The sequence below is a fragment of the Osmerus eperlanus genome, chromosome 8 (assembly GCF_963692335.1).
Source record: "Osmerus eperlanus chromosome 8, fOsmEpe2.1, whole genome shotgun sequence".
NCBI lineage: Eukaryota > Metazoa > Chordata > Actinopteri > Osmeriformes > Osmeridae > Osmerus > Osmerus eperlanus.
The window spans coordinates 6,382,301-6,408,988 of record NC_085025.1 but is presented as its reverse complement, the minus strand read 5'-3'; the positions used below and the strand labels follow the sequence as shown (position 1 = coordinate 6,408,988).

The 26,688-nt window shown below is 44.9% G+C and overlaps 1 protein-coding gene and 1 long non-coding RNA gene across 3 annotated transcripts in view; one reads left to right on the top strand and one right to left on the bottom strand.

The window, feature by feature from the left end:
- The window catches only part of LOC134024485 (uncharacterized), a 29,743-nt gene extending 4,218 nt beyond the window's left edge, over positions 1-25,525 (top strand). The window contains exons 2-3 of the long non-coding RNA XR_009930889.1: positions 17,532-17,652; positions 25,430-25,525. This is a non-coding gene — a long non-coding RNA (uncharacterized LOC134024485). The remainder of the gene's footprint in view (positions 1-17,531; positions 17,653-25,429) is intronic.
- LOC134024484 (actin, alpha cardiac muscle 1-like) overlaps positions 1-26,688 on the bottom strand; it is a 190,608-nt gene that overhangs the window by 158,530 nt on the left and 5,390 nt on the right. Inside the window, exon 1 of one of the 2 annotated variants that reach the window (XM_062466932.1) lies at positions 16,138-16,147. The exons of the other annotated variant lie outside the window; for it this stretch is intronic. The gene's annotated coding sequence lies outside the window, so the exon portion shown is untranslated. Of the gene's footprint in view, positions 1-16,137; positions 16,148-26,688 lie in introns of those variants that run through there. 2 annotated transcript variants of the gene reach the window in all.

The window sequence follows — 26,688 nt, the reverse complement described above, 5'->3', positions numbered from 1 at the left end:
ACATAACTGGTGGGGTGATAAGCTTTGTAGCGAAGCTTCCATTCCCACCATGAAAAAAACACCACCAATGGAAATTAACTTGCGATAATCTGAGTCACACCATGGTTTAAAGATGTTCAAAGATCTAGTAAAGAGTTTTCTACAAACTACTGTAATTTTATTGCATGGACTGTCTTTAGTAACAAGGTCCCAAAGTGGAGGGCTGTCCTGACTGTTGTTTTTAGTTTGGCCCTGCCCTAGTGTTTCCCTGTCATTGTCTTCACCTGTCTCTTTAGCTTCATTGTGTCCACCTGTGTGTCGTTTGGTTCTGTGTATTTAGGTTTCTGTTTTGTGTCCAGTCTTTGTCTTCTCATTACTACCTGTGCCGTGTGAGTACCCAATATGTTCCCTGTTTTGAGATTAAAACCCTTTGTTTCTACAATGCCTCGCATCTCTCCTGTGTTTGGATCCTACGCCACCTCACACCGTGACACTGACATTGTCCTTGCAAGAGACGTGTATGAAAAATTGTTTGTGTTTTGAGTGATCAATATGGTTTGGTTCTTTGTTTACATGTTTCGGTAAGTCAATTTATGGTCCATCTATAGTCCATTTGAATATGTCAGAAGGGAGATTGGGTTATAGTAGAATAATGCCTGCTGTCTATACATGTACTCAGCTCAATCTCTGGACAAAGCATAATCCTCTGTCTCTCTGGAGGCTTTCGGTTTAGTAGCACCCAGGCCAAAGCCCTCTCTCATTTATTCATGATATTCTGATCCCCTTCTCATATGGACAACCCAATCCTTGGACTGGCAGGTCAGCACTTAGAGAGCTAGAAAGCAATCCCAACAGAATTGTTTTCCCAGACTTGTTTCTTTTCCTCTGATCATCTGATCCATTTCTTGTGTTTTCCAGTAAGGATATGTGACTCACTGTGTGTGTGTACTGTTACTGTACAGACCTGAGTCGTCTGCCTGTGAAACTGATTACCATATCATCTTTGCCCCAAGGTCGGTGAGTAGTGACTCCTGGGCCTACTGCTGTTTCCTTATAACAACGCATTTTCTACAACATCAGTCATACTTCATATCAAATCCCCAGGCTTGTAAAGAAGACCTGATTGTCTTTGGAATTGAGGTCAAACTAAAGGAATTCATAGAAGAGTAAGATGCGCTGTGCTTCTTAGATGTTATCTGTTCAATTATGTTTGTCAATATCAAAACATATTGCTGAAATAACTCCCATCTACATAACGAGCTTCATACTTCATGTGAGAATGTTGAGAGTAAAGCTGTGTCCTATTTAATGTGATTACAGTTTGGGGCATCACAGATGGAACCTGAGGTCTCTCTTGTCTTTCTCATTGACTCGTATGGGAGTCTGAGATGGCCGAGGGGGTAAACGATATAAAATAAATAAATTGAGCTACTATGTCTTCTCTGCCGGAAACGAAGCCTTATGTCAGCTCTTCTGCACCGAGGCCATGAAATGAAATAGTCTAAGCCACAGATATACCGCTGCTCTAGTCAGCCTTTGTGTAATTTTCTAAAGATCCGTTTTGCAACAAGGGGCCAGACCTCAGCAACTCTGCTCTGGCTGTGCTCATTTACAGGTTCTCCATCAATGCGGAGAGATACTGCTGGAGGGACAAACAACAAGAGAAATAGAGAGACAGCGAGAGACAGACAGAAATATTGATGGGAAAACATACAACAAAAGACTTAGTTTTTTTACGTGGTGAGAGAAAAAAGAAGGGATGAGTCACTGAGATGACAACAAATGTTGTTTCAATTTCAGTCACGCATAGAACTGGTCTGCAGAGAAAATCTGAGTGAGACAGTCGCCGGGAAAAAAGGAAGGGTACACAGCGAGGGGCACATGGTAAAATGTGCAGAGCACCGGGCGGAGATGCAGGAAGCGAGGGAAGAAAGAGAGGAGTGTTGTTTGGGCGTTGCGTAAGCGTCTCATTACCAGGCCTATCAGAGGGGTAGTGTGTCGGTGTCTGCGTGCCACAGCTGACCCGCTGCCACACGCTGCTTGGTGCCCCTTGAGCCAATTAGAGGCTCTGCTGGCTCATTTCCTCTGAGCAGCGCCTCAGTGTGCCACTGCATGCTGAGTGGCTCGGAACCGCATCTGAACGGAGATGCCTTATCCTGTGCGAGGCGCACTGAGTGCACTGGACTTGGAAGTGATTAAATATCCTGCAGCATGGCACGGGTGGGATGTATTAATATCTCTCCATAAATGTTTCCACAAATGTAAACTCGAGTGTTCAAATATAGTTACCGGAACCTAGTGTGAGGGGGATGTGTGTGTGTATGTGTGTGGGGAGGGGGGATTATTGTGATCTCTCATGTGCTCATGGTAGTTTGCATGCTAATGTTGGTTCAAATTTAGGTAGCCTGGCCTAATATATTTCTTTGTGGGATTCACGTAAACAAGTGTTGCTTGCTGTACATGTGAATCTGTGCAATACAATAAATGGATATATTAGCATGGAAAGGGAACCTTGAGATTGTATAGAAAATCTTATAGCAGGCATCTTTAACTATCAGAAAAGTGAGTAATGGGCCTTAAAAGTATAAGTTTCAAAGGCTACACAACCTCCATTGAATGAAGCATTGTTTTAGTCTTGATCACAAAAAATGTTGTCCTATGAATTGATCAGTTAGTGTAAAGGGGTCTTGTTCACGAGTGAGGGAAGGATGGAGCGCGAGATCGACAGGCGGATCGGTGCGGCGTCCGCAGTGATGCGGGCTCTGCATCGGTCCGTTGTGGTGAAGAAGGAGCTGAGTCGAAAGGCGAAGCTCTCTATTTACCAGTCGATCTACGTTCCTACCCTCACCTAAGGTCACGAACTGTGGGTAGTGACCGAAAGAACGAGATCGCGAATACAAGCGGCCGACATGAGTTTTCTCCGCAGGGTGTCCGGGCTCTCCCTTAGAGATGGGGTGAGAAGCTCGGTCATCCGGGAGGGGCTCAGAGTAGAACCGCTGCTCCTCCGCGTCGATAGGGGCCAGTTGAGGTGGCACGGGCATCTGATAAGGATGCCTCCTGGACGCCTCCCTGGTGAGGTGTTCTGGGCACGTCCCACTGGGAAGAGGCCCCGGGGAAGACCCAGGACACGCTGGAGGGACTATGTCTCTCGGCTGGCCTGGGAACGCCTCGGGGTCCCCCAGGAAGAGCTGGTGGAAGTGGCCGGGGAGAGGAAAGTCTGGGCCTCCCTGCTTAGGTTGCTGCCCCCGCGACCCGACCCCCGGACAAGCGGAAGATGATGGATGGATGGATGGGTGTAAAGGTACACCTTTAAAGAGCAACAACACAGGCTTCTTGGCAACCTGATTCACATTTATTTGTCCTAACTGGCTTGTAACCTGAGTACTCTGTGAAACGGGTATGTCCTCAGGGAAGCACTGAATGAATATCTGCCCCTTCAGGATAGCGGTTCTTGGCAGAGTTTACCAGTAGGACTGATGTTGTCCCAGCCCCAATCTTCTACTGTTTTTTTTACTGTAATGACATATGTATTGTCAGTCATGAATAGTTTAAACTTTAAAGAATCAACCCCTGAATCTCTCACGACTGCCTGTTCGATCAAATGGTTAAAAGACAGACAAGACATTTGAGCAGAATTGCAAGCACAATATCACAGTAAGACAATATGCTTCGTTTTCATTTAATGTCGTGGGTTGAATTTTTTGCTGACAGCCAGCACAGCTAAGTCTTGATATGCATAACGTTCAGAGAGGAGCAGATCATTAAAAGTGTCATTCTTAAGCTGTTCCAACATCCAGACTTGTGGGGGAGAGCTATTTTAGGCCATTACTTGTTTATGGCAATTTGCTCCTACAGCCCCATTGTGTAATTGATATCACTGCATAGCTGTTGATGTGAGGCAAGCCCTGAAACGAGGACGGAGGCGCCCAGGGGACCAGCGCAGCAAAAAAATGAAAAGCTTTGATGTCAAGCTAATGGTGGAGGAAGAATTCAACCTACATACTGCCTGCAACACGAGTGTTTGCCATTCATGGCACACTTTAGTTGTGTGCTTGGTTCTATGAGCGAGCTTTGGCCTCTTTGTGTGTGTGTGCGTGTTGAGGTCATGTGTGTGTTGTGTATATGTGCGATAATTCGACTGTGTGCACTTGATAATGAGTCTGTTGGTTTGTGTGTGGGGAGTGTGTGTGCAAGTTCGATGTTCTCCTCTGTGTCATTGTTCTAGGGTATGTGTATTCAAGCATCAACCTGTTTGTATAAAAGTGTGTGTTTACGCACTTGGGTTTTACTTGGGAGACCATGAATCTGTGTTTGTGTGTGCTGCATGTGTGAGCAACTCATATACATGTGTGTGCGCATGAGTGCATGTGAGTTGTGTGGGGATCTTTTCTGGGTACATTCTTCAATGTTTCTTTCTGGCACTGTAGTACAGTGTTTTATCCTGTTGAAAAAGGCTGGTGTTGTTTGGGTTCTTTCCTTTCACTCAAGGGACATCCTGACCCTTAATGCTTTTAAATTGGTTCTAAATGAGAACTTACAACTGAGATGAAGTAATCAAGACATTAATTAGTGTACAGTAGATGAGACACGGTGATTGCACAAGATCCTGGTATTTCAGAGACAGAGAGATGATGAGAGACAGAAGGAGAGTAAGAGAGTGATAGAGTGAATAAAAGAGATTCAAGATGGTAGAGAGCGACCACAGACTATTCCTTACTTCCACTGCCTCAGGCTGTGCTTGTACTGTGGGACCCCATTTTGTGCCCCGGTCCATCAGGCGCATTAACAATTTAACTTTTCCTTTGAATTATGGCAGCGGACGCTTCATCCAGGGATTATCCCTGTATCCTCTGGTGTAGCAATCTGCTATCAGGGCCCAGCTTTGGCAGGTCTCACTCCCGTTGGCCAGGGTCAAGACGCTGATGTCTCTGTAAGTGCAGGATCAGAGCGGATGCATGAACATTGTCGAGCGGGTACCCATCCTGGGATTTCCCAGATCTCCCACTTCTCTGTCATCAGTTAATGTCCTTAAAGGACTGTTTGCAGATGAGCGCTGTTCTTCGGATCGGATCTCAGCAGATGTAACACAGCCAGGTAAACACTTGGATACGATGACTTTTATAACTCACATCACAGCTTTAATCATCTCATATTTTATTGACGTTATTTCATATTTCATAAGCTGGGGCTGTATCATGTTGCTTTCCCCACAGCCCCAAAAAGTTGTTTTCTTTACACACACACTTACACACACAAAAACACACAGTGTAACTGTGAACCTTTGATACCAGCTGTGAGTTCTGATGGAACATCAAGAGACAAGCGTCATCAGTAAATTTAATGCCAATTTTTACATGGCGTCGTTAGTGTCAGTGTTGCGCTTTGCATTGTATTTGTACTCGTTGTCCAAATGAGTCCAGTGGAGCTTAGATACTGGCACAGGCAAAGGCTTTCAGTGTGTCAAGGGAAGTCAGACGACGACGGGATCCCAAAGCACTAATGGCTGGCCGTTGCATTAAACATGGCCCAGCAGGCTTCCATTAGAGACACCCTGTTATTCCCAGCGCCAGGTTGGGGGAGAGCAGAGCAGGGACGGTAGGCCTGGTGGTCCCCTCAGAGCCTCCTCCTCCTCACGCACTCCTCCTCACGCACTCCTCACGCACTCCTCCTCACGCACTCCTCACACACTCCTCCTCCTCACGCACTCCTCACACACTCCTCCTCCTCACACACTCCTCCTCACGCACTCCTCCTCCTCACGCACTCCTCCTCACGCACTCCTCCTCACGCACTCCTCACACACTCCTCCTCCTCACGCACTCCTCACACACTCCTCCTCCTCACACACTCCTCCTCCTCACGCACTCCTCCTCACGCACTCCTCCTCACGCACTCCTCACGCACTCCTCCTCACGCACTCCTCACACACTCCTCCTCCTCACGCACTCCTCCTCACGCACTCCTCACACACTCCTCCTCTTCACGCACTCCTCACACACTCCTCCTCCTCACGCACTCCTCACACACTCCTCCTCCTCACGCACTCCTCCGTCGCCTCTCGCCCTCTCACTCCAGCTGGTGACAGCGGGTGTAAGACAGCTGGCGTCTCCTGAGCTCACCAAGGTGACATCAAACAGACAGTGCTGGGGAAGGGGGGCGGGGGCTGGGGGGTAGGTGGGGGGGCATATATGCAGCTTTGATGCCAAACAGGAAGGGAAATGCGGTGTACACGTCTTTGAGGCCGTAATCTGACGTTGGCATGTCATGTTTACCACAGAAATGTTATTGGGAATGAAACGAGTGTCTCATGCTGTCAATTTGTCCATGTGAGCTCTGACTGGAGCCTTGACTTGTGAAAGGCACTGATGTCCTGTACAAAGACACAATTGTTAGAAGGGGCTTTGACAGACAGTGCTCAGGGCTGTGCTTTCTATGCCGAGGTTTACCTGAAGTTTATATCCATGGCGGGCTCATCGACTCAGTTCCACGGCATTGAATTGTTTCCGTGATCAGTTCCTTCTTGTTTGAATATGAATCCACTGCAAAGTTGAAATTGATGTCCATACAATGAACATTTCAGATTGTTATTTTTCTCTGGTGGTGTTCTGTGGTGTTTTAGGTCTCTTGCTATCAAGATAATAGTAGGTACAGTTCACTGTACCTAGAATTATGACTTGCTTATTTGAGTTCTGTCAAGAGTCTGTTGCAACCTTTGTGCCAAGATAAGACGTACATGTCAATAATGACTAATTGACACTTGAGTCAAGCACATTGACAAGTCAAATGTTTTACCTTTTAACTATGATTACTCAAGACCACACACACAATGCATGTTAGTGATCCACCTGCTTTCAGTCAATAGGTAACAATGTATGCAAAGTTTCCAGTAACAACCTCTTTTTCCCTTCTTAACATAAATAGATTAAGGTTTAGGTTATGCTTAGGTTCTTCAAAATTCCAACAATGTACTGTTTTGATATTTGCAGAATATTTGATGATAATGGAACACCCAGCCAATGTAATACCAGATGCTGTATCAAGGTATAAAGGCTGACTATATTGGTGGGATATTTACACACATTGTCAGAATCAACTCATATAACATCATGGATAGCTTTTCATTGAGAGGCTTGACGCTGTCTCCATCATTTGCGCCAGCTCTCCTGCAAATATTTAATCAGCGCTATTGACACTGGATTTAGTGAAAATATAAATCAATGGCTGTTTGATCAGTCAGCCATTAACAGGAATAATGAATGAAGGATTGGGTGTAAAGGGAGAATACTGTTCCCTGTCTCCCTTATAAATAAAGCAGTCCAACAGCCTGTTAGGAAGCTCAGCCTATGCAATATTTATGACATTTATTGGCTGCAGAATTAAGTCCGGCTTTCCTGAATTTAATCTCCAGTTGACGAAAATACCAAGGCTAAAGGGGAATGACGGGAATACAAATCACCTCTCAGCCACCTGGTGAAAGACGGCTTGGGTTTTCCCTGAATCATACCACCAAACAGATATTTGTCTCACTTAACATAAATTACAGTTTCATGTGGCTCTGAGAGCTGTATTGTCCCACTATGTATATATACATAACCTATTGAAAACAGTGGTACAGCATGTGTCAGGGTTAGGGTTGTCTTACAACCATTTGTTTTGGTTGTTTAGTTTTTTTTACATACAAAAGTATGACAAAGTATGTGTGTAGCCCTGCTTGGTGATTCAATAGCCACTTGATGCAGAGACATTTTATAAACTTCAAAATGAATCTCTTCAACTCTTCACTCTCCCGCCCACTCATACTGTTGCAATATTCTTGCCCTGCATGAAGGCTTCCAATAGAAATACGGAAATTACTTAGGTAGCTGCATCCAGCCATCATACTGAAGAGATTTCTACAGTATTTATACATTTCAATTTCCATCTGCAAACTCCAGAGGAACCATGCCCTCCCTAACACATTGCTAGTAACCATCATCAATGGAACTCGTTGCCAATACAAGTCAATTGGTTAAATAGATCAGTCTATTTATAAGATGTCCTCAGTGTGGAATACCTGCTGAATTTGGGTCACTTTATAAATAGGCTTAAGCCCATTCTCGGTACTTCAATGTGGTTTATAATTAGCCGTGTTTGTACACAGTGGCTCCATGCAGGAACTATTAGTATTGAACCAGATTATAAATAGGCTTTTCATCATCAAAGCTGACTGCCCAGTAGTGGTGACATTTGAGGCGTTTCCCTCCGTACTGTAAATTCAATTAGAGAGAATCATCTTAGTGATCTCTAGAATGTCCACTTAAAAGCAGAGAGAATGCACCACCCTTCTTCTATTTGTAACCTCATTCCCCAAAACAAAAAGCGTTTTTTACAGAACATCTCATGCAGAGTGTTGCACACGCGCACACATACAAAGGAACACTCACAAATGTGCCCCAGTGTTTTAAAAATACTCTTTCATCAAGGTAAATGATGTGGACTAAAGCTTTGATTGCATCAGACCCTGAGTACAGATTTAATCACTGATCCAGCCCTCTCTGTAAGCCCCTTTTCAATCTAAGTTTAGAACCTTAAGAATAGACCCAGGGTCCCAGGGTCAGGAGCACACATCTAACTCCAGGAAGTAGCACCGTCACACAGGGATGTTTTTGTTTTGTTCAGTTTGTGTCGTGTGTTGTCATCTAAAGGTTGCTGGATGTGTGTCAACTCAATACCCAGCTGTCTCGTGAAGTGCAGCCTGGTTCTGCAGCTCAGTCACGCTGGGGAGAGTCCCCCGTGCCTTGCTCTCTGGGTCGCAGCCCGCCATTTTGAACTCGAGGCTCAAACTACTTCCTCGTTCCTCGTGTAGCTGTGTAAACTGACCTCCTGTCTGTTCTTAGTGTGGCGGGCGGTGCATAAGATGGATGCCAAAAAGCAGGCTCCAGATGATGGCGAGACATCGAGTTATAGAGACCTGCTGCTCGTGTGCACTAGGACTTGGACTTAAGGAGAACCAAGCTTGCTATAAGCTTTGAAGTAGGCTAATGAGACCACATGACTTTATACTCACATGGACACCTTTTCTCAGTGGGAGGGGGGGGGAGTACAACAATAGCAGGTGAACATAACACATATAGAAAGAGAGAGAGACAATGAGCAGGATAGACAGAGAGAGACACAGACAGACAGACAGACACAGACAGACAGACAGACAGACACAGACAGACAGACAGACAGACAGACAGTGAGCACATGATGCACAGAAGGGGGAGGCTCACTTTGAAAACTAATATTGCTGACATCTCCTTATTCTCACTTCATAGCAAAATATATAAAAATATTAAATATTGTCCACTTCAGACGATATAGAAATATCCCTACAAACATGAAACTCTCTGGAAAACAACTAACTCATCATATTTTTCAACCTTTGCTGCATCATCAGTTCATCGTTTTCCCAGATTACCTTTCTGTTCCTCTCCTTATCTGTGCATGTTTGCTGTTTCTTTTGACCTTGTACTGTACACACGCCCCAGTGTTAGAGATGAATGCCCTGTGGGATCACACAGCAACACACAGCAGGGCAAGGAAGGAGCCCAGACAAGACAGTCCTGACGAGTGTCTCTCCTTGTGGGTTAGAGAGACAAGAGAACATGGATGCTGAGAGAGAGCTCCCAGTGGCTGCAGCATCACCACCTTGAAACATCCATCTTAGGAGTGTGTGTTCATGTGTGTTTGCATATGTACTGGATGTACAGAGAAGGCAAACACACACAAACACACACGCATGTTTGCCTTTGCTCTGATGTTTTCAACTTCACCTATTTGCGCACAAGCGAGCGTGCTCATCCACCGTATTCGCTCGCGCTACAGTCAGTGCCAGAGACTATTCGTATGCAATCCGAGGGGTTCTCTGTTATTGCGCCTTCAGCATATATATCCTTTCAAACTCCCTGTATGATCCCTTACCTAGCCTTGCCAAAGAGTGTGGGCATCTGTAGTGACTCGCGCTCATGCATGCAGGTATTGATTTGGAGTGAAAGCGAGATGATTAGAAAGGCATCGGCGCTGCTGTATGTGCTGACACCCCTGGTGCAGGCTTGGCACTCCTCAGTGAGCTGCTACAGTGGCTGGTTAGTCCCTCAGTGCAGAGGGAGGGTGCAGGGAGGACGCTGCCTGTGGAGAGGCGATGCGGTGGGCGTGCAAGGCCTTGGATTTATCCCAGCTAATCAGATCAACTTGGCATGAAAGACAAATAGCCCTCAGGCATTACTGTGCTTAGCCTACTTAATTGAAGAAATCTCACTGTAACAGGTACATTTGGAGCAGAAGGGGGACAAGGCCTCATATTAAAGCCTATGAGACAGATATTATGTACTTATTAGTAACAGGCGCATAATTCTATCCTGGAGCATTTTAGCGTAGCATTTTGTGGGGGGGTACTAAAAAGAAAATGTATCCTCGAATGAAAAGTTTTGATACATTAAGATGATTGCATTTTATGGAGGGTATGTAATCCTGGATTCTATACTCGCTCTGGATAAGAGCGTCTGCTAAATGACTAAATGTATACTGAATACGATATAATTGTATTGTTTAAGAAGTGAGGTACAGCGACAGTATCAATAATCATAGCAGATTTTATTACAGTTCTAAATGGACTATAATGTCTTATTGGCTGAAACCAAGAGCTTCAATTAGTGTGTTATCTCTCTACACTCCATGATATGTGAGGATTGTAAATAATATGCCATGCCTTCCCAGTGAGGAAAACACTTTCCTCAATTGCAGTTGGTTTATTTTGCCCTATCAGTCCAAAATGGCTGCTTTTAAGTATGGAGTCTTTACGGAAACCATTATTAGGTTGTGGCTATGCCTGCTGGCGATGACTCATTTTCATTAGTTTTAAATGTAATGTGTGCCTTCAGGTCTTCATTAGGTGCAGCCATGGCCAATGGAACTTGACAGCCTGAGCACACAGGCCAAGTGGTAATCGTTTCCCGTTTCCCCTTTAAGTGTTTATGTCCAATCGAACGGGACAACAATAGTCACAACATCCCCTTGGTGCATCCTGATCTGAGTGTGTCAATGAGAGGCAGGGACTTGTGGGAGCAGACTTTGCACGTTGCACATATGCACAAAGTCCACAGTTTTTTTTTCTGGTTTGCTTCATTTCGGCCTTCATTCCGTGCCCTGCCTTTTGACGGAAGTTCATTTGGGCCTGTCAGGATTGATAAAAAACCTAAGGCCTCCTCAATGACCATGTCATTGGAATAGTAAGAGCCAAAAAGACACAGTGGAAACTTGAAGTGCAGAGTTCTCCAAGTGTTCCTGGAGCCTGGTACAGTGGAAGAACCCTGAGTGTCACCGCATATCACCCAAAGAGCATGTTGGATGTGCAGTCATTCATACCAGTAGGGTCCTCATACCTGGGACTGTCAAAGAGTTGAAAACATTTTGAGAAGGGACCTAGTCCCTAACAAGGAGTCATCCGAGACTAAAGAGAGTATGGAGGTTTGTTATTAGATGTGCCTGTTGCCGCTTGTTGCAGAGGAAACTCTTGCTTTTGGTGTATGGTAATGTTTTTCCTATGTTTGATTCTTTTGTTAGATTCATGCATCTGTTATTAACTCTGTGGTTACAGCTTGAAATCTCTGTGAGTTCTGTTTTCACACAGAACAGAAAGAACTGCTCTTCCATTCTCACCTATGCCTCATCATGCCAAATATGTGATAGACATTTTAAAAAGAGGTGTGCATTGATTTTGCATATAAACACGCCAAAGCAACTCAGCCAAGCCTTTGAAGCGATGTTTGGAGTCGACAGGCAGAGTTGAGGTGTCTCTGCTGAGGCAGCTGTGTCACCTCACCTGAGTGACTGTTGGACAGTCCTGTCAACAGGAAGTCATTTGGATGTTTATTCATGTTCCAGCTAAAAGGCCTTAATATAGCAGGACATGAAACCAGCTGAAAGCACAATGGCATTTCAAGGAAAGGAAAGTGAAGTGTCAAATGAAAAATAAAGTGCTTTCAGGGATACAGTCAGAGTTAAGCTATATTTTTTCATTACGTAAATAAATTATTTGGGGCTCCTTCTGTGCATTACTCTTTACTGTAATGTTTCATTGTATTTTTTGCAATGCGTATTGATGCGAAAGCGAAATCTCAGAGATATTTTGTCGGTCCACAAAGCTCAAAGGTAAAGAAACATTTTAGAAGAGCTGTCAAAGAAGATCATTATGAGGTGAAACATCCAGTGCGACCCCTGTGGGACTGAGATGGTTGACTTTCATGAGTTTCACAAGGTAATAAAACGAGAAATCTTTGTCAGTTTGTCAGCTCATGTTCTGTGGTTAATCCGTCACATCTGTGCTAACAGCCATCATTCCAAATAGTTGCAAATGAGTTCTTCATTCTAATTTATCGCAAAAAACAGCTAGGCCACGAGGCTAGAATGAAGGAGCTCTTTTCCACTCTTTCAATTTTTTATTCCACTTTCTTTTTCTTTTTATCTCTCCCTCCCTCTTCTCTCTTTCCCCAAAACCAAGCTGCTGGTTCTTTTTTAAAGCCAAAGGGGTGCTGAATCTCCACCACATTGTAAGACTCTTCTTTCAATTTGCCTCACCTAGTAATTCTGTAACTGTCAGACACCGAGCTGAGTGCTTCAGGAGTTGCTGGATTTGGGAGCTTAAACTCAGAGTTGGACACTTTCAGCCAAATAATCAGAGTCCCGTGGCATCTTGGGGTTTAGGGTGATGATTTTGGGAGGGGCAGGGCCACAGCAGCCACTAATGACTAATGACTTAGAGGAGAGAGAGAGACAGCAGCAGACCCATGTGCTGGCAAGAGTATGTTAATCCATAGCTGAGTTGTGTGTGTGTGTGTGTGTGTGTGTGGCTTTGGCTGGACCTGATGAAGGGGGAGCACAGCCACAGACGTACATGATCTAAGTAGGCAGACAGCAAGGCAGGGATTGAGGTCACATCAACCCCAAACAGAACCAGTCCAACTTCCCACTACCACACAGCTTGGATTAACTTTGAGGAGTTGAACCAGCATGCTTAACAAACTCATGGTCTTTTAAGGAAAGGTGCATTTTGGGGGATTTTAATACTTGGTCAGCCACAGTTTTGATAAGTAAAGTGTGGGTAAATTAAAACTGACGCAGACGTATCTCATTGTCGTTGTGCAGTACGGTTTTATTAAGAGTTATTTTTTAAGGCTTTAATTTCAAAAACACAAGCAGTAAGTATGAGGCCATGAGCATCTCCCCTCTGAATTTCTGTGAAACATTCTTTATGTTATGTGTACATAACAGTAGTTATTGTACACATAACCAGAGCTGCAGTACTGCAGCTCTGGTTCCATCAAATGATGTCTGACATTGTAGAGGGCCAAATTACCACTCAAAGCTGTGCACCTTTTAATTGCTGCAGACAGTTTGTCTGGTTGCTCTCTCCCTGCTAGAGACACAGTGATTTCATACTGATGGTTGACAGGTGTCAGGAATGGAGGAAGGGGCATCCGCTGTGTGTGCGATGCCTGCAAGTATTCATTCAGTGATGCATAAAAAGTAATAAAATCCATTATTTATGCTCTCCAGAAACATCAAAAAGGTTTTCTTGGCTGTGCGTCACAGCACGCTGATTGTATTCATGAGAGCGATATGTGAAGCTAATCAGAGGCGCACGTACTCCCAAAGGCCCTCCTCTGACCCCCTCAGTTAACCCCTCTCTACCCCCTGGGATGGGGTTTCTGGAATATTCCGAAAACCAAAATTGTCCCATTGTCTCTGTACATCAGTGTACTTTGTATATGAAACACAATTGTTACAAAAAGGGGAGTTGCTTTTCAAACAACACAATCTACAGATTTTAGCGGTTCGTAGAATCATCAGACGCGGTTTGTTCACGTTGCCGTTTAAACATCCTTTATCCAAACCATCTCAATGTTTGATGTCTAGCCTACTTTTCTTTTTATGGTCAACCTCACCGGTCCATTTAGATCAGTCTCAGTGGTATCTGACGCTTGTCACCATTTCCCGGCCCGATTCTGTCTGTTACGACTGCAGCTCAGCAAGCTGCTGAACAAGCTCTGTCATGAGTAACGCGTCTAGCCTTGGGCCTCTACCACGTGGGCTGTTGACAGGGGACCTCATTAGAAGGGTGTGTCCTATCCAACGGCTTCCATCATAGTGTGAAGTGAAACACCTGCTCCCCTGCCTAAGCTGTCTAAGTCCAGCTGATTCTCTCCAGCGGGAGGCCAGAGCGCACCGGATGCTTTGTCTCTGAGATCACGCCTGGCTTCCCTTGTTATGAGTCAGGTGGCTGAGCGGTGAGGGAATCGGGCTAGTAATCCGAAGGTTGCCAGTTCGATTCCCGGTCATGCAAACTGACGTTGTGTCCTTGGGCAAGACACTTCACCCTGCTTGCCTCGGGGGAATGTCCCTGTACTTACTGTAAGTCGCTCTGGATAAGAGCGTCTGCTAAATGACTAAATGTAAAAATGTAAATGTTATGGCGTGTGGGAGGGAAGGGGGCGGGGCCATGATGGAGGAAGGTCTTCACTGCGGACTTTTTCCAACGCCTTTGGCGTGTCTAACAGCACAACACGGAGTGGGGGAGAGATGAGAGAGAGGGACCGTTATAGAGAGTGAGAGAAAGAGAGAGCGAGGGACTATGTGCGTCTCTGCTCTAATGCAGATTATGCCCCCTCACTCTCAACTGTACACGACTGATTAGGACTGGCAGCACTTTAGTTCCCTCTGCTCAAACACTGTGTAACGCAAATATTGGGTGCACTCATTCAATTGCGGCTAATGCATTTGTTTGCTATGCTTATGCCACAGTGGCCATGAAGTAATGCGTTTAGCATAAAAACACGAAGGGGCCAATCTGACGTGTTATCGCCTCCTCCTCTCAGTACTGTGTCGTTCACGCCGCCGCCAGCCCCATAATGGGGAGGGAGAGGGGACGGGAGGGAGGGAGAGGAGAGGGGAGGGACAGGGAGAGGGGACGGGAGGGAGGGACAGGGAGAGGGGAGGGGAGGGGAGGGAGGGGAGGGAGGGACAGGGAGAGGGGACGGGAGGGAGGGAGAGGGGAGGGACAGGGAGAGGGGACGGGAGGGAGGGACAGGGAGAGGGGACGGGAGGGAGGGAGAGGGGAGGGGAGGGAGGGGAGGGAGGGACAGGGAGAGGGGACGGGAGGGAGGGACAGGGAGAGGGGAGGGGAGGGGAGGGGAGGGAGGGAGGGGAGGGAGGGACAGGGAGAGGGGACGGGAGGGAGGGAGAGGGAGAGGGGAGGGGAGGGGAGGGGAGGGGAGGGAGGGACAGGGAGAGGGGACGGGAAGGAGGGACAGGGAGAGGGGACGGGAGGGAGGGACAGGGAGCGTGCCGCTGTGCTCGACACGATGGGGCTGGTGTGTGTGAGCTTCTCCGCTCCCTGTGTGCCGGTGTGTGACCGAGTTTGTCAGTGCTGCACGTCTGCCTAATGCTTCAGGTCCCAGTTCCTTAACAGGAACAAGAAGCCTGCACACAAATGGGAACACACGAGGTCAACACCCATGTGCCAAAGAGGTGATCAAAGTGGTGCGGTTGGAATTGAAAACCGCAAGACCTCTATTTCCTGATGGCGGTAGCAGTTTCTGATTACGAAGGGCTTTACTAGGCACAGGCGTTCATCAATAATTCACATGTCATTTGCATGTGCAGTGGAGGGCTATCACCTGACCATGACAGGGTTAACCCCTCTGAGTAGCTGAACATTTAGTGGCACTTTGCAAAGGTTATTTTACCTCTCCGTATTTAACCAGACAATTATCGTAAGCTGAGGAATTGGGGATTGTTTACCAAAAACCAAGCAGTAATAGTCTCTCGTAATCACTCCAGCACCATCCATTCATGCTTTGTTATTCAGAGCACACATTTTGAATGCCATGCAGTGCAATCCAGAGTATCAGCACTTCAGTGCAAATCAAAGCAGCTCTTCTGCCTATTGCTATTTATGTCTCCCTCCCCGGCCTTGCAAATGCTTTCAAACGACATCATACATCTGCAGTACTGTCTCCAAGTAGTGAAAATGATGTACACAGGCGAATGTATTTCATTTCTCAATGGACCATAAAAAACAGTTGCATTAAATGGCACAAAGACGTACTCACGCGCATGTGGGTCTCCTACCGCCTCAGCTGTTATTTAAGGCCTGTTGAGCCAGATGCAAAGTAATCAAAAGTCACACAGATTTATGCAAAATGTATGCACTGCACATATTTTTTCCTGCAAGGCCATGAGAACGTTTTTTTGGGGGGGTAACTTGGCTTCTATTTCATATATTGCTAATACAATTCAGCAGCAGATGCAGAAAAGTGCCGATGCCTCAAGTTTCCTGGAAAATATTGTGTTTCTTGTGCAGGTGTGTCCCTAGGGATTGTAACCCGTTTTCATAACCTAATACTGCACATCCAGTAACCCCAATCTACTGACAATCAAATAAACAATAAAGTGGGTATCTTCATTCATGCTTAACATGTAACAGTACTTGTTTTCCTTGTTTCCACAAAAACCTGTTCTCAGATCTTGCCCATCATTTTATCCTGTGCGAACAAAGCAGCACGTAATAGGCAATAAGGTTTGGTAAAGTGAAGCTCCTCCATCACATGATCTTCCTTGTAATCCCTACATCCAGATGGTAACATTATCACGCAGTGTTGGATGACCCTGTGTTATCTTTAAAAGCACTCCATCACTAGCATCCTGTCGACTGGGCTGGGAGTCTCACAGAGCGGTGGTGTCTTCTGTCTAAGCGGAGTTCAACAGAAGAAGACTGAGGCCATGTATTCTGTGTTTGGGTATTACTGAAGCTCTCCCAGAGAAACATTTGAATGGACCCTGGAGCGATGAACAGACCTGTCAGTCAGCATATGTTTGGATGTCACATGACACGACCCTGGAAGGGGGCACATGATTAATAATGTCTCAATGGCAGCAAAGTGTTTAAATGTGACAATGAAGACTGCACACTTGGGATTGGGATCCCTGCAACAATTATAGACGGACTCAATTGGGTTCAGGGCAACCATAGATGGATGGATGGATATGCTAAAAGAGGGGGAGCATAAATGGTCAAAGCGTGGAAGTGGGCGTAATGGTAATTGAACCTTATCTATGAGGGAAGAGGAGAGTGTGAAAGACCGCAAGCTCTCCTTGGGTTTCACAGATTGTGATGTCAGCAGATGAAATGAGATACGGCATGTGCAGTGTAATTGTGTTGGCTCTTCCCCAAGGGAAGGATAGCATATCGAGGTAATGAATTGCAATGGATGAAGCCTCATGGGGTCTACCGGCTCATGTGTGCATAATGTGTGCGTGTGTGTGTATATATATATAATAATGTGTTTCCTTTAGGCCCCGGTTAATTGCAGCCATAGACTTAAACCTAAGATGTTCTATCTGCAAACCACCCCCAGCACAACAACCTATATATGTGTATGCATGGTTCTCTCCGCTTGTTGAATGATTTCTTTTGTTGAGTGGGAAATGGATTTCAAATAACATGTTTGTTTCATTTGTTTTTCTTTTAGGCAAGTGCACAGCCAGATGAAATATGATATCTGTACATCCCTTAAAAGAAAGAGTAGTGGCCAAGCGTTACCAGGCAAGAGGAGGAGAGCGAGACGTAACACCTGTCACACTGACAGAGAGGTGAGCTCTTCCTGTTAAATACACATTCATTTCCCTTCCCCAGTTTGGTGGTCACATCATTTACACCGTGGGTGTGACGAAAGAAAACTTGCTTTCCCAGAAGTACCAAAGAAAGCATCTCTATGTTCAATTCCTTCCCTATGAATAATGGTTGTTGAATGATGGCCCATGATAAGTTTAGAATCCTTAATGAAGGCAGTAGTGTGAGGTGTACCGGGGCCGCACTGTCTGAATGACCCATAGCTGCTCTACCCTCTGGAAGAGAGACCTTCATGTTGACCTCCCAGTCAGCTAGCGCGCTAGCTACATCTCAGCGCCAATGGCGCTAATGCTTCCTGCTAGCACTGATGTCAACTCCTCCTTCCCTGGAGACCCTCAGCGTAACCTCCTCCCCAGACTGCTCCCGAGAGGACGGCAGGGGTGCTAAGTTAGTCGGAATTCTCCCTCCAGAGCGGTGTCACTCATTACAGGCAGACACCTGTCCTGTGGCTTGCACTATCTCATTAGTCCAGGCAGGGGGTGGAAGGGTCAGACAAAGACACAGCCTCTTCTTACTTTTAATCATTGGACAGTGAGTCTGTGTGGGTTTTATTGCTTTTCACTAAGGGAAACGTGTCCACCATGTTGAGCAACCTAGTTCGGCCATAGGCTGAGGCCAGCTGTCACCATCAAGCAGGCATCTATCTTTCTTTTCTTATCCAAGGTTGATGGTTCCCTGCGGTTTCCCATGCTGTCTCTTAGGACTTGCAGATTGATCTGGTAAAGCGCCCTAAACGCAGTAATCGCCATCTGCAATTGAATAACAAATGGCCGATTGCAGATGCCACACGTCGCTCCATATGTATGAGCACTGAGGCTGGGTACTAATGTGTTTGTCTGATAGCGCTCCGAGGTAGTTCTCTCCCATACGGGCCACATCTGTGTTATGGTTGTGCACAGCCTCTGAAAGACAGCAAGACAGGGATGTTTACAAAGCCAAACGTAACTTGTGTTCAAGCCTAGGGCCCAGAGCTCTTTCTCCAACTCCCACTAATCTGGATGGCTGTTTGTGGCCAAGACTCCCAGGAGGTCTTCTACAGACCAGTGCCTTATCTGCTTTAAACCTTGACTCCCTCCCTATCCTCCACCATTTTGGAAAATAAAAGAGGAAGGAGCACACTGAGCTACATTACAGACCTGACCACTTTCCAGACAAGACACTGAACCTGGGGGAAATTAAGGTCCACTGATAGTTTGTCCTGTGCTTTATCACATAAGGTTATCAGTCTTTAGAATTGTTATCCATCTATGTGTGGCTTGTTATTTCCTGTTGTTAGAGCACACAAAGCAACCACACTTTGACACCAGAAAACTGCCAGGTTTTGTAATTGATTTGCACTGGCTCAATGTTTGAGCAATCTCAGTGTCCCAGCTACTTGGTGTTGCACAGCTAGATAAAAGGTTTCAATATTAAGAAATCACCAGAACATAACAGAAACCCATTTATATAATTCATATGTTCCGTTGACAGCTCAACCCAGAGCAATCTACATGTTACATATTACTTTTCTAGGTACAGAACTACAATCTTATTTTCTCTCCTTTTGGAAGATCTCTATGACTTATATTTGTGTTCTGTGCATAAATGTACTATGTGTTGGATGAAACAAGGCTGCCAAGTTGCTCAATTCTCTGTCCCTCAGCTGAGAATGATGCACATTAAAGCCTCATCATGGCATCAGCTCCGGTCCACTCCACACCAAGCCAACAATAGTCAACCACCAGCCCCCGGAACCTCCACACCAGCCCCTCCATTGGCCTGTTTCACTCACGACCCAGCTGACTCACCCTGCCATTGGCTGGTCAACCGCCAGTCACCCGCCCACTAACAACATGACGTTGGCAAGCGGGCCAACAATGTGCTGTGAGCCTAGGTGTGGATATCACTGTGTTGCTGAAAGTGTCCAGCCATCTGCCACTGCATATGGAGACACTCCAAGCCTTGGACGACAACCCACAGAGCTCAGGAACTAGTTGTGGCAGTGTAGTTTGGCTGATGGTGTAGACTCCTGTGTATTGTCTCTCAGTGCTGTTTGTTTCAGACAGAACAGGACACAAAGACCCTCTGTATCATTGCTTTGATACAGCATGTACTGTTGTTTGTTTGATTGCCTATAAAATGCTGATGCCGTCCCAAAAGTCCGAAAAGCTGATTCAAGTGCTTTCTGCACTTTATTACAAAACAACTTGTCTGCCAAATAATGATCAGAAGTTAAAGCAACGCCTGTGTTTTGGAAGACGACTCTTCAGTGGAGTAACGTCTCACACTTCTGGGACAGAACATCAAATATACACTGACAGGACTGACCTGGAAGTGGGAAGCCAGTGTGTTCAGTGGGGCTATTTGTATATTGCATTAAAAAAGCAGGATAGGAGCTTTTCCTCAAAGGCAACAAGCTTTTTTCTTGGTTTCTGTACATCATTAAGTCCTTAACGAAAGATGGCTGTTAAAAGGTCCCACCTGCTAAGGGACACAATGAGGAGTGGAGGCACAAGCAGGAACTGCTAATTAGCACTCGAGAATGTGGCAACACTTACTGATGTGTGTTCCTATCTAAGGAGCATCTTGTTCTCTGTGCAAAATGAAGAACCACTAAGAGGCATGGAACAAGCAGGAGGGTTGTACATGACCTCTCCTCTATTGTGTTTCGTCGAGTGTCTTTGGTCCCGTTGTTTAACAGGTGTTAGCGCTGTCACAGGTGAAGGAGGAATCAAAAGGGATTAGCCTTGATTGGCTAGGTGTGACCGACTGCTACTGTGACTGACCACGACCACTGTGTCTTAGTAGAAAAGAGCTCTGGTACACTCACATTCTGTAAGTATTGTGCTTGGCCTGTTAAATACTTTCATGTCATTACAGTGAGGGTTATGAATTATGGCAGCTACGTAACTGAATGTAACATTTCATAACATAGTGAATTCACATGCATCATGTGATTTAATGGGAGTCTATCTCATCACAGCCAGTCAGCGCCAGATAGAAATCTGGTTGCCATGGTGCCTTGCACTGTAGAAGAGGTAAAACGATCAAGCTCTGACCTCTTTACTTGGTCTGTGTCGTGACACACACATGCTATTGATGAGAAGATTACAGTGATGGCTCTCCATCAGAGGCACATCTCATTGTACTGTATTTGCCTTATTCATACATCTATATACATGCTTGATTGCTACTAAATCCTTTAAGCTCTTTTGCTGGTCGTGGATCATGCCTGCAGCTCAATTGTCAAAGCCTTAATAGTTTATTTCTATTTTCTAACCCTATAATATGTCCTTCTGTTATCCAAGTCTGTGTTCCTCTCAGCACTGTGTGGAGTCATGGTAACAGTCTGTAATTGTACACAAATGTTGTTGGACTGTTCTTATACAGTCTCTTCACTGGAACTAGTCCGCTTTACGCTAAATGGTTTTATCTTCGGAAATTACACTCATTGGAACAACTTCGTTTTGCTGATGGATTTATATAAACCGATAATTAAATTGTTGCACTGGTTGCTAAAATAACTGGCCCCTCTTCTGCTTACTCAGCCCACTGTAAGGCACTTTACACCCTCATAAAAGTTCATAAATGAGTAAATATTTAGAATCCAATACTCTGAAATGAGTTGGCCACATCCCTGTTTGAGAACAGGAGTCATCCAGAGACGAACAGCAGGCTATAAATTTGAATGAATGAACTTGGATCACATTTTGGCAGGGCTGAGTGTGCAAAGTGCAAAGTACTGAAATCTCTTGCACCGAGATCTTGTAGCTTTGGGCATGTATGCAGCTTGTGTTTTCTGTTTGTCTCACGAAAAAATAGGTCTTTGGGAGTGCACCATGGCTGACACCAAGGTACAGACTGGTCACAGTATTGTCAGACCTCATTACTCAGACTCTGATGCAGTAGGTGGAGAAGATGAGAGGGGAGTCAATGTCAAGGAGCTCTTGATCCTACCCTCAGCATGTTAATACAGGAAATCAGTGTGGTGCCGCGTCTGCTGTTGCTGTTGTTGATTTCTGAGGTTGTGTTTCCGAGTTGAGATGTTTTATTCATTTCCTGGTGTGTTTATTAAGTTAATGAAAGTAGCGAAGGGGATTGAACCCATCATGTTTTATGGATCAAAGACACAATGAGGTCTGTGCTTCTTTGGCTGACTGTTTTTTTCCGCCAATTAGCTGAGTCTCTGACAGTCTCACGGTTCTTTCTCTGTGTGCTGTCCCGCGGGCTTCTTATGGCTGATGTGAATCAATACGAAACATGATAAAGGCCCCTGGGACTGGAGCTGTTTTGGATTTAAGAAAGCCAGTCCATAACTTGGTGTCTATCTGAAGCACATGGCTCGGCATAACCTATTTATCGTCTCCAAACCTTTTTTTTCTTAATTCTCTCGATTCATTTTGAAGTGTTTGCACATGCATTAGAACACTGCAGCTACACAGGATAACTATATCCCCACATCCAGCACATGGTGGTTCCATAGTGACTATGTTGTCTTTGTCCTCACATCGTAATGAAAGAATCCTTCAAAATGGTGGACAATTGCTTACTTGTCCAACTTTAGTACAAGACTTTGGTGGCTACCAGATAATTTACTTTCAAGCAACTCTTTTCACTTGTTATTTCCAGGCCATATACTGTAAGTCAATTTAGAGAAGGTCAAAATAAAAATTAAGTGTGGCTTTATTTTACAGCTATGATAAAGTCAACTACTCAAGTGTGTAAAAGGCCTGCATCAAGCTGCATGGGAGATACAGTTGAGGCCTTATGCTTGTATTAATGTATAATTGCACGGCACCTAAGCTGTTCCGTTCTGCCTGTTGAACTGTTCCATTGTGACTGTAATGGAAATATTGTGCAGTACTCAAATGCATACCCACTGAGTGAAACATCATTATTTAAGATTAGATTTCTAAATGATACTCCGCACCTGGAATCTAAACACAATGCAGGGGGGAAAAAACTCTGCTTATTTTGTGCTTCTCCTCTGCAATACCTCAGTTGTCTAGAGCTTTCTTTATGTTTTGCTTGCTTTGCACTGCATTTTAATGGATTAACCCTCGTGCTGCCTTCGGGTCACATGACCCAAAGGTTCATAACGAACCATCATTGTGTTTACCCAATTTTACCCAATACAAAAACAAATAAAAATACTTTTCTTTTAACCTTCGCAATGTGGGGGGTCTGAGACAGCCCGACGGTTAAAAGAAAATGCTTCACTTTGTTTTTGTATGCGGTAAAGTTGTCGCAATACGACGGTGGGTCACAATGACTGATGGGTCAGAACGACCCGAGGAGAACACAAGGGTTAAGAAATGTAGACTCGGACTCCACTCTATCATTTTATCCAAGCTGAAAATGTAGTCATTGTCAGATTGCAATTACAGAGTATATTAGAATCAGATGCACCATTGGGTTCCCTCCCTGTTAAGAGCATACTTGTTAGGAATATAGTTGTCACAGCAGAAGTGCACTGTCAGCCAAAAGCACCCACCTGAGAACCCCTCTCTCTGCTCTCATGCAGCACTGAAAGCAAATGCTGGGAACATGAAAAACATGACTTTTATCGAACAATAAAAGTTAGCAAATAACATGATTATTCATGGCAATCGAACAAGAATCTTTATGTATTTCGATTCAGCAAGTACAACTGTGTTTGTCATACTATTTAAAGCTGGCCAGATTACTTGTTAAGTTTTTGAGCACATCGCCATAGTGCAATGTCACCTTATTATTTGCACGGCATGCAAGTTCATGTAGCGGTGGGTTATAATACAGTCAAGGTCAGGAGTAGACTGAAAAGGCATTGTAGTTTGGGTGTTTGACGGACAGGTAAGCTATTATGTGGAAAAGTGTAGGGTGCAGTGTTTCAGGTGTGGGGCAGCGTGTGTGGTGGCGGGGCGGGTGATGTATCTGCTCCTTGGTCTGGTAGCTGCCGGGGGACGTCGTTCCTCTGGTCTCTGGCAGAGCAGCCATGTCACTTTGATTAGGAGCACAGTCGCTCACAATTTCCAGATAACCTGGACTCCTCAGTCACGGTAATGGTGTCCATTTGCGGGGTGACATGGAGGGAAATTGATTGCATGGACGAGCGGCGAAGACTGATCCTACAGAGGTGTACGTGGGAGGATACACAGCAAACCTCAGGAGAGAGGGAGGAGGAAGGCAGATGAGAAGGAAGAGAGAGAGATCCCACAAGTAAAGATATCCTTAGATATCCGGATTAGCAGAACCACTTGTGCTAGTGTCTGTAGTTAGAGCTCATAAAAATGTTTAAGTGGGCAAACATTTCAAGATGAGACTAATGACATTATATGGTGGGACATTAAAGACAATTGAAATCTACTGATGCAGTTTTAGAGTATATGATAGTTGTAAAAGTATGTTCTACAGTAATTATGGGTTAATGAACTGTTAGCACTCCAACACCTCTTTATAAGAGGACATTAGAATGGGATTGGATAGTGTTTACGATGTACAGACCAGTAAGGCCACAGTTTAACAGGACTCTTCACGAACAGCAAAGTTGTGCATGAAGGCTAAGCAGAAACCCTTAAACCCATCATTGATATGCAGGTGTGGGGGTTTGAGTAGGCAGTCAAGTAATGTCAAGTCAGTGGTCTGGAGACCTAATGAGTAATAAAAGCTGACTGATGGTCTCTGGGAAGGACCAGCCTCTCTCCTGCAGATAAATCCTGATCCTGGCTTTGGGTATGCTACCTTGCCTGCTGTTGTTGTTGTTGTTGTCAGTGGTCGCTTGGTTGTGATTCACGGCGTGTCGGCCCCACTGATGGATGGTGCTGGCGCCAGCATCACTAACAGAGCTCCAGCAGAAGGCCGACACACAGCGGAGGAGAGGAGCAAAGCCCTCTGGAGGAGACCACATAGGGAAGAGGAAGAGATGTGCCCTCGAGCTAAAAGTCCCATATCAGCCTCCCCTCCACCCCCAACAAGATATATACGGATTTGAAAACATGGAATTGCTTAGTGCAAGATCTACTCTGTCTGTTTCACCTGCTTTTTATAGCCTCTCAGTTTTCCAGCCCTATTTTTAGAGGCACACTCTAGGGTGGAACAGTCAAAGCTGGGTTCTCCGTGCAGGGTTTTCGTAGAAGAACAAAGACCAAACTTTTTCAGATAGATAAGGGAACTCATGAACTTCTCACAACTTGCAGGCCTTGAAAGCTCCCATCTCCAATGATAGACGTTCTGAGAATAAGTTGTGATAACTCCATGACATGTACGTATATTAACCATACCTGTATTTATTTCTTCTGTATATTTCGTGTGCAGTGCATTTATATGCTCAGTACTGTTTTAGCTGTATGTATTGCATCTGCTAAATGACTAAATGTAAATGTATTATATTGTATTTTCATGATGTAAATAGTGTATCTCGGATTGAAATTGAATAAACACACTGTGTTTTTTGAATACGGTAGAAAGTGTGTAGTTTCCTTGGTTTATTCTTGTAACCAGTATGTGAAGGGGTTATATATGAATGGTTCCCCTTATGGAGTCGGGGGAAAAGACACCAAAATACAGATGTATTACAGATGTATTTTGAAAATTCGAGTCCAGATGTCATCTACATTATTATTATGTATAACATCGAATTAAACCACAAATTTGGAAATTGCCCCTGGCAACAGACAAGCCCACAGGTCTATCATATTGTCAAGAGGTTTGTACTTTATCAAAATTCCACCACCAGAGAGGAATCTAAGCACTGCCCGCTCCCCCTCTGTCCTCCCACAGGTGGCTGTGAGGGTCAGAATGAGATCTGGAGCGAGGCATTTGCTGAGGTGTGAAGATGGAAGCCTGACCTAAGGGAGCACCACCACTGCATAACCCCTGCCAATAAATCTGTAAGTGTTGTACTGAAGGAATTCACACTGATGCATACTCGTACATACACGTACTGTACACTCATTTACCCAAACTGGAAAGGGCACTGATTTGTAGGGTGAGACCTATATTGAACTGTAGGAAATGTTGAACCTGATCCCTTCTCAGACTGGTAGGCTATGGCTTCTGTGGGATAAGGTGAGATGTACCCCAAGTTTACTTTGTAAGGATACCAAAACAACACTTTTTTGTATTCCACCTCTTAGTATTCCAGTTCAAGGCTGCTTTCCAAGAAGCAAAAGTGTAATCTGCTGACTAAAAAGCGAATCACCAGGGATTGGCAACATTTATTTCAGATAAATATTTCAAAAGAGGGCATCGGCCCCACTTTGTCCTCTCAGAGTGAGCTTAGGAAGGATCTCCTCTTAGGACGGTGGCAAACTAGACCCAAATGTCATGTCAGCCTGGAATATGTCCTCTTTTGTGACGTGTGGGGGACATTTACCGAACCAAGGAAGAGCCGCAGATGTCTCTCAGCGACAGCGTCATGGAAAATATATTTGACAGGAGATTCATGAGATGAGTGACACTGAGCAAAACGTTTTGTCACAGCTGAAACTTCAAATTTGCGTTGTTGTTAATGTTTGCATCAGCATCTTTCTGAGAGGAAAATCCTAAGTGATCTGTGAACATAGAGCTTTCATGGGTCTCCTGGCATGAACATATGCAATTGATGTTAGAACATGCTCAGCTTGCCTATTTTTATTAACTGCCAAAAAAGGAGCTATAATGTAGTCTTTCTCAACCCTCGTTTCCCTCTTCCAACACATGTGACTCAAATGAATGGGTTGTCATCAAGCTCTGCAGAATCCTGATAACGATCCATTCATTTCAGTCAGATGTGTAGGACACGGGAACCATCTCAAACATGCAGGGCAGTGGGGCCCCAGGACCACTGGAGACATTTTGTATTTTCTGTCAGTTGTCTCTTAACTCCTTTAATATTCTAAAGTGTTAAATCATTTATCCTGATGCGTTTGCTCATACAGACAGCCATTGAGTTTGACAGGTGTACTTGGATATAATTATTCAAGGTGGGTAGGATATTAAACATTATTTTTGCGGCAATTAATTTCTGTCAGGAAGGATTATCTTAATTTCTCTGAGAA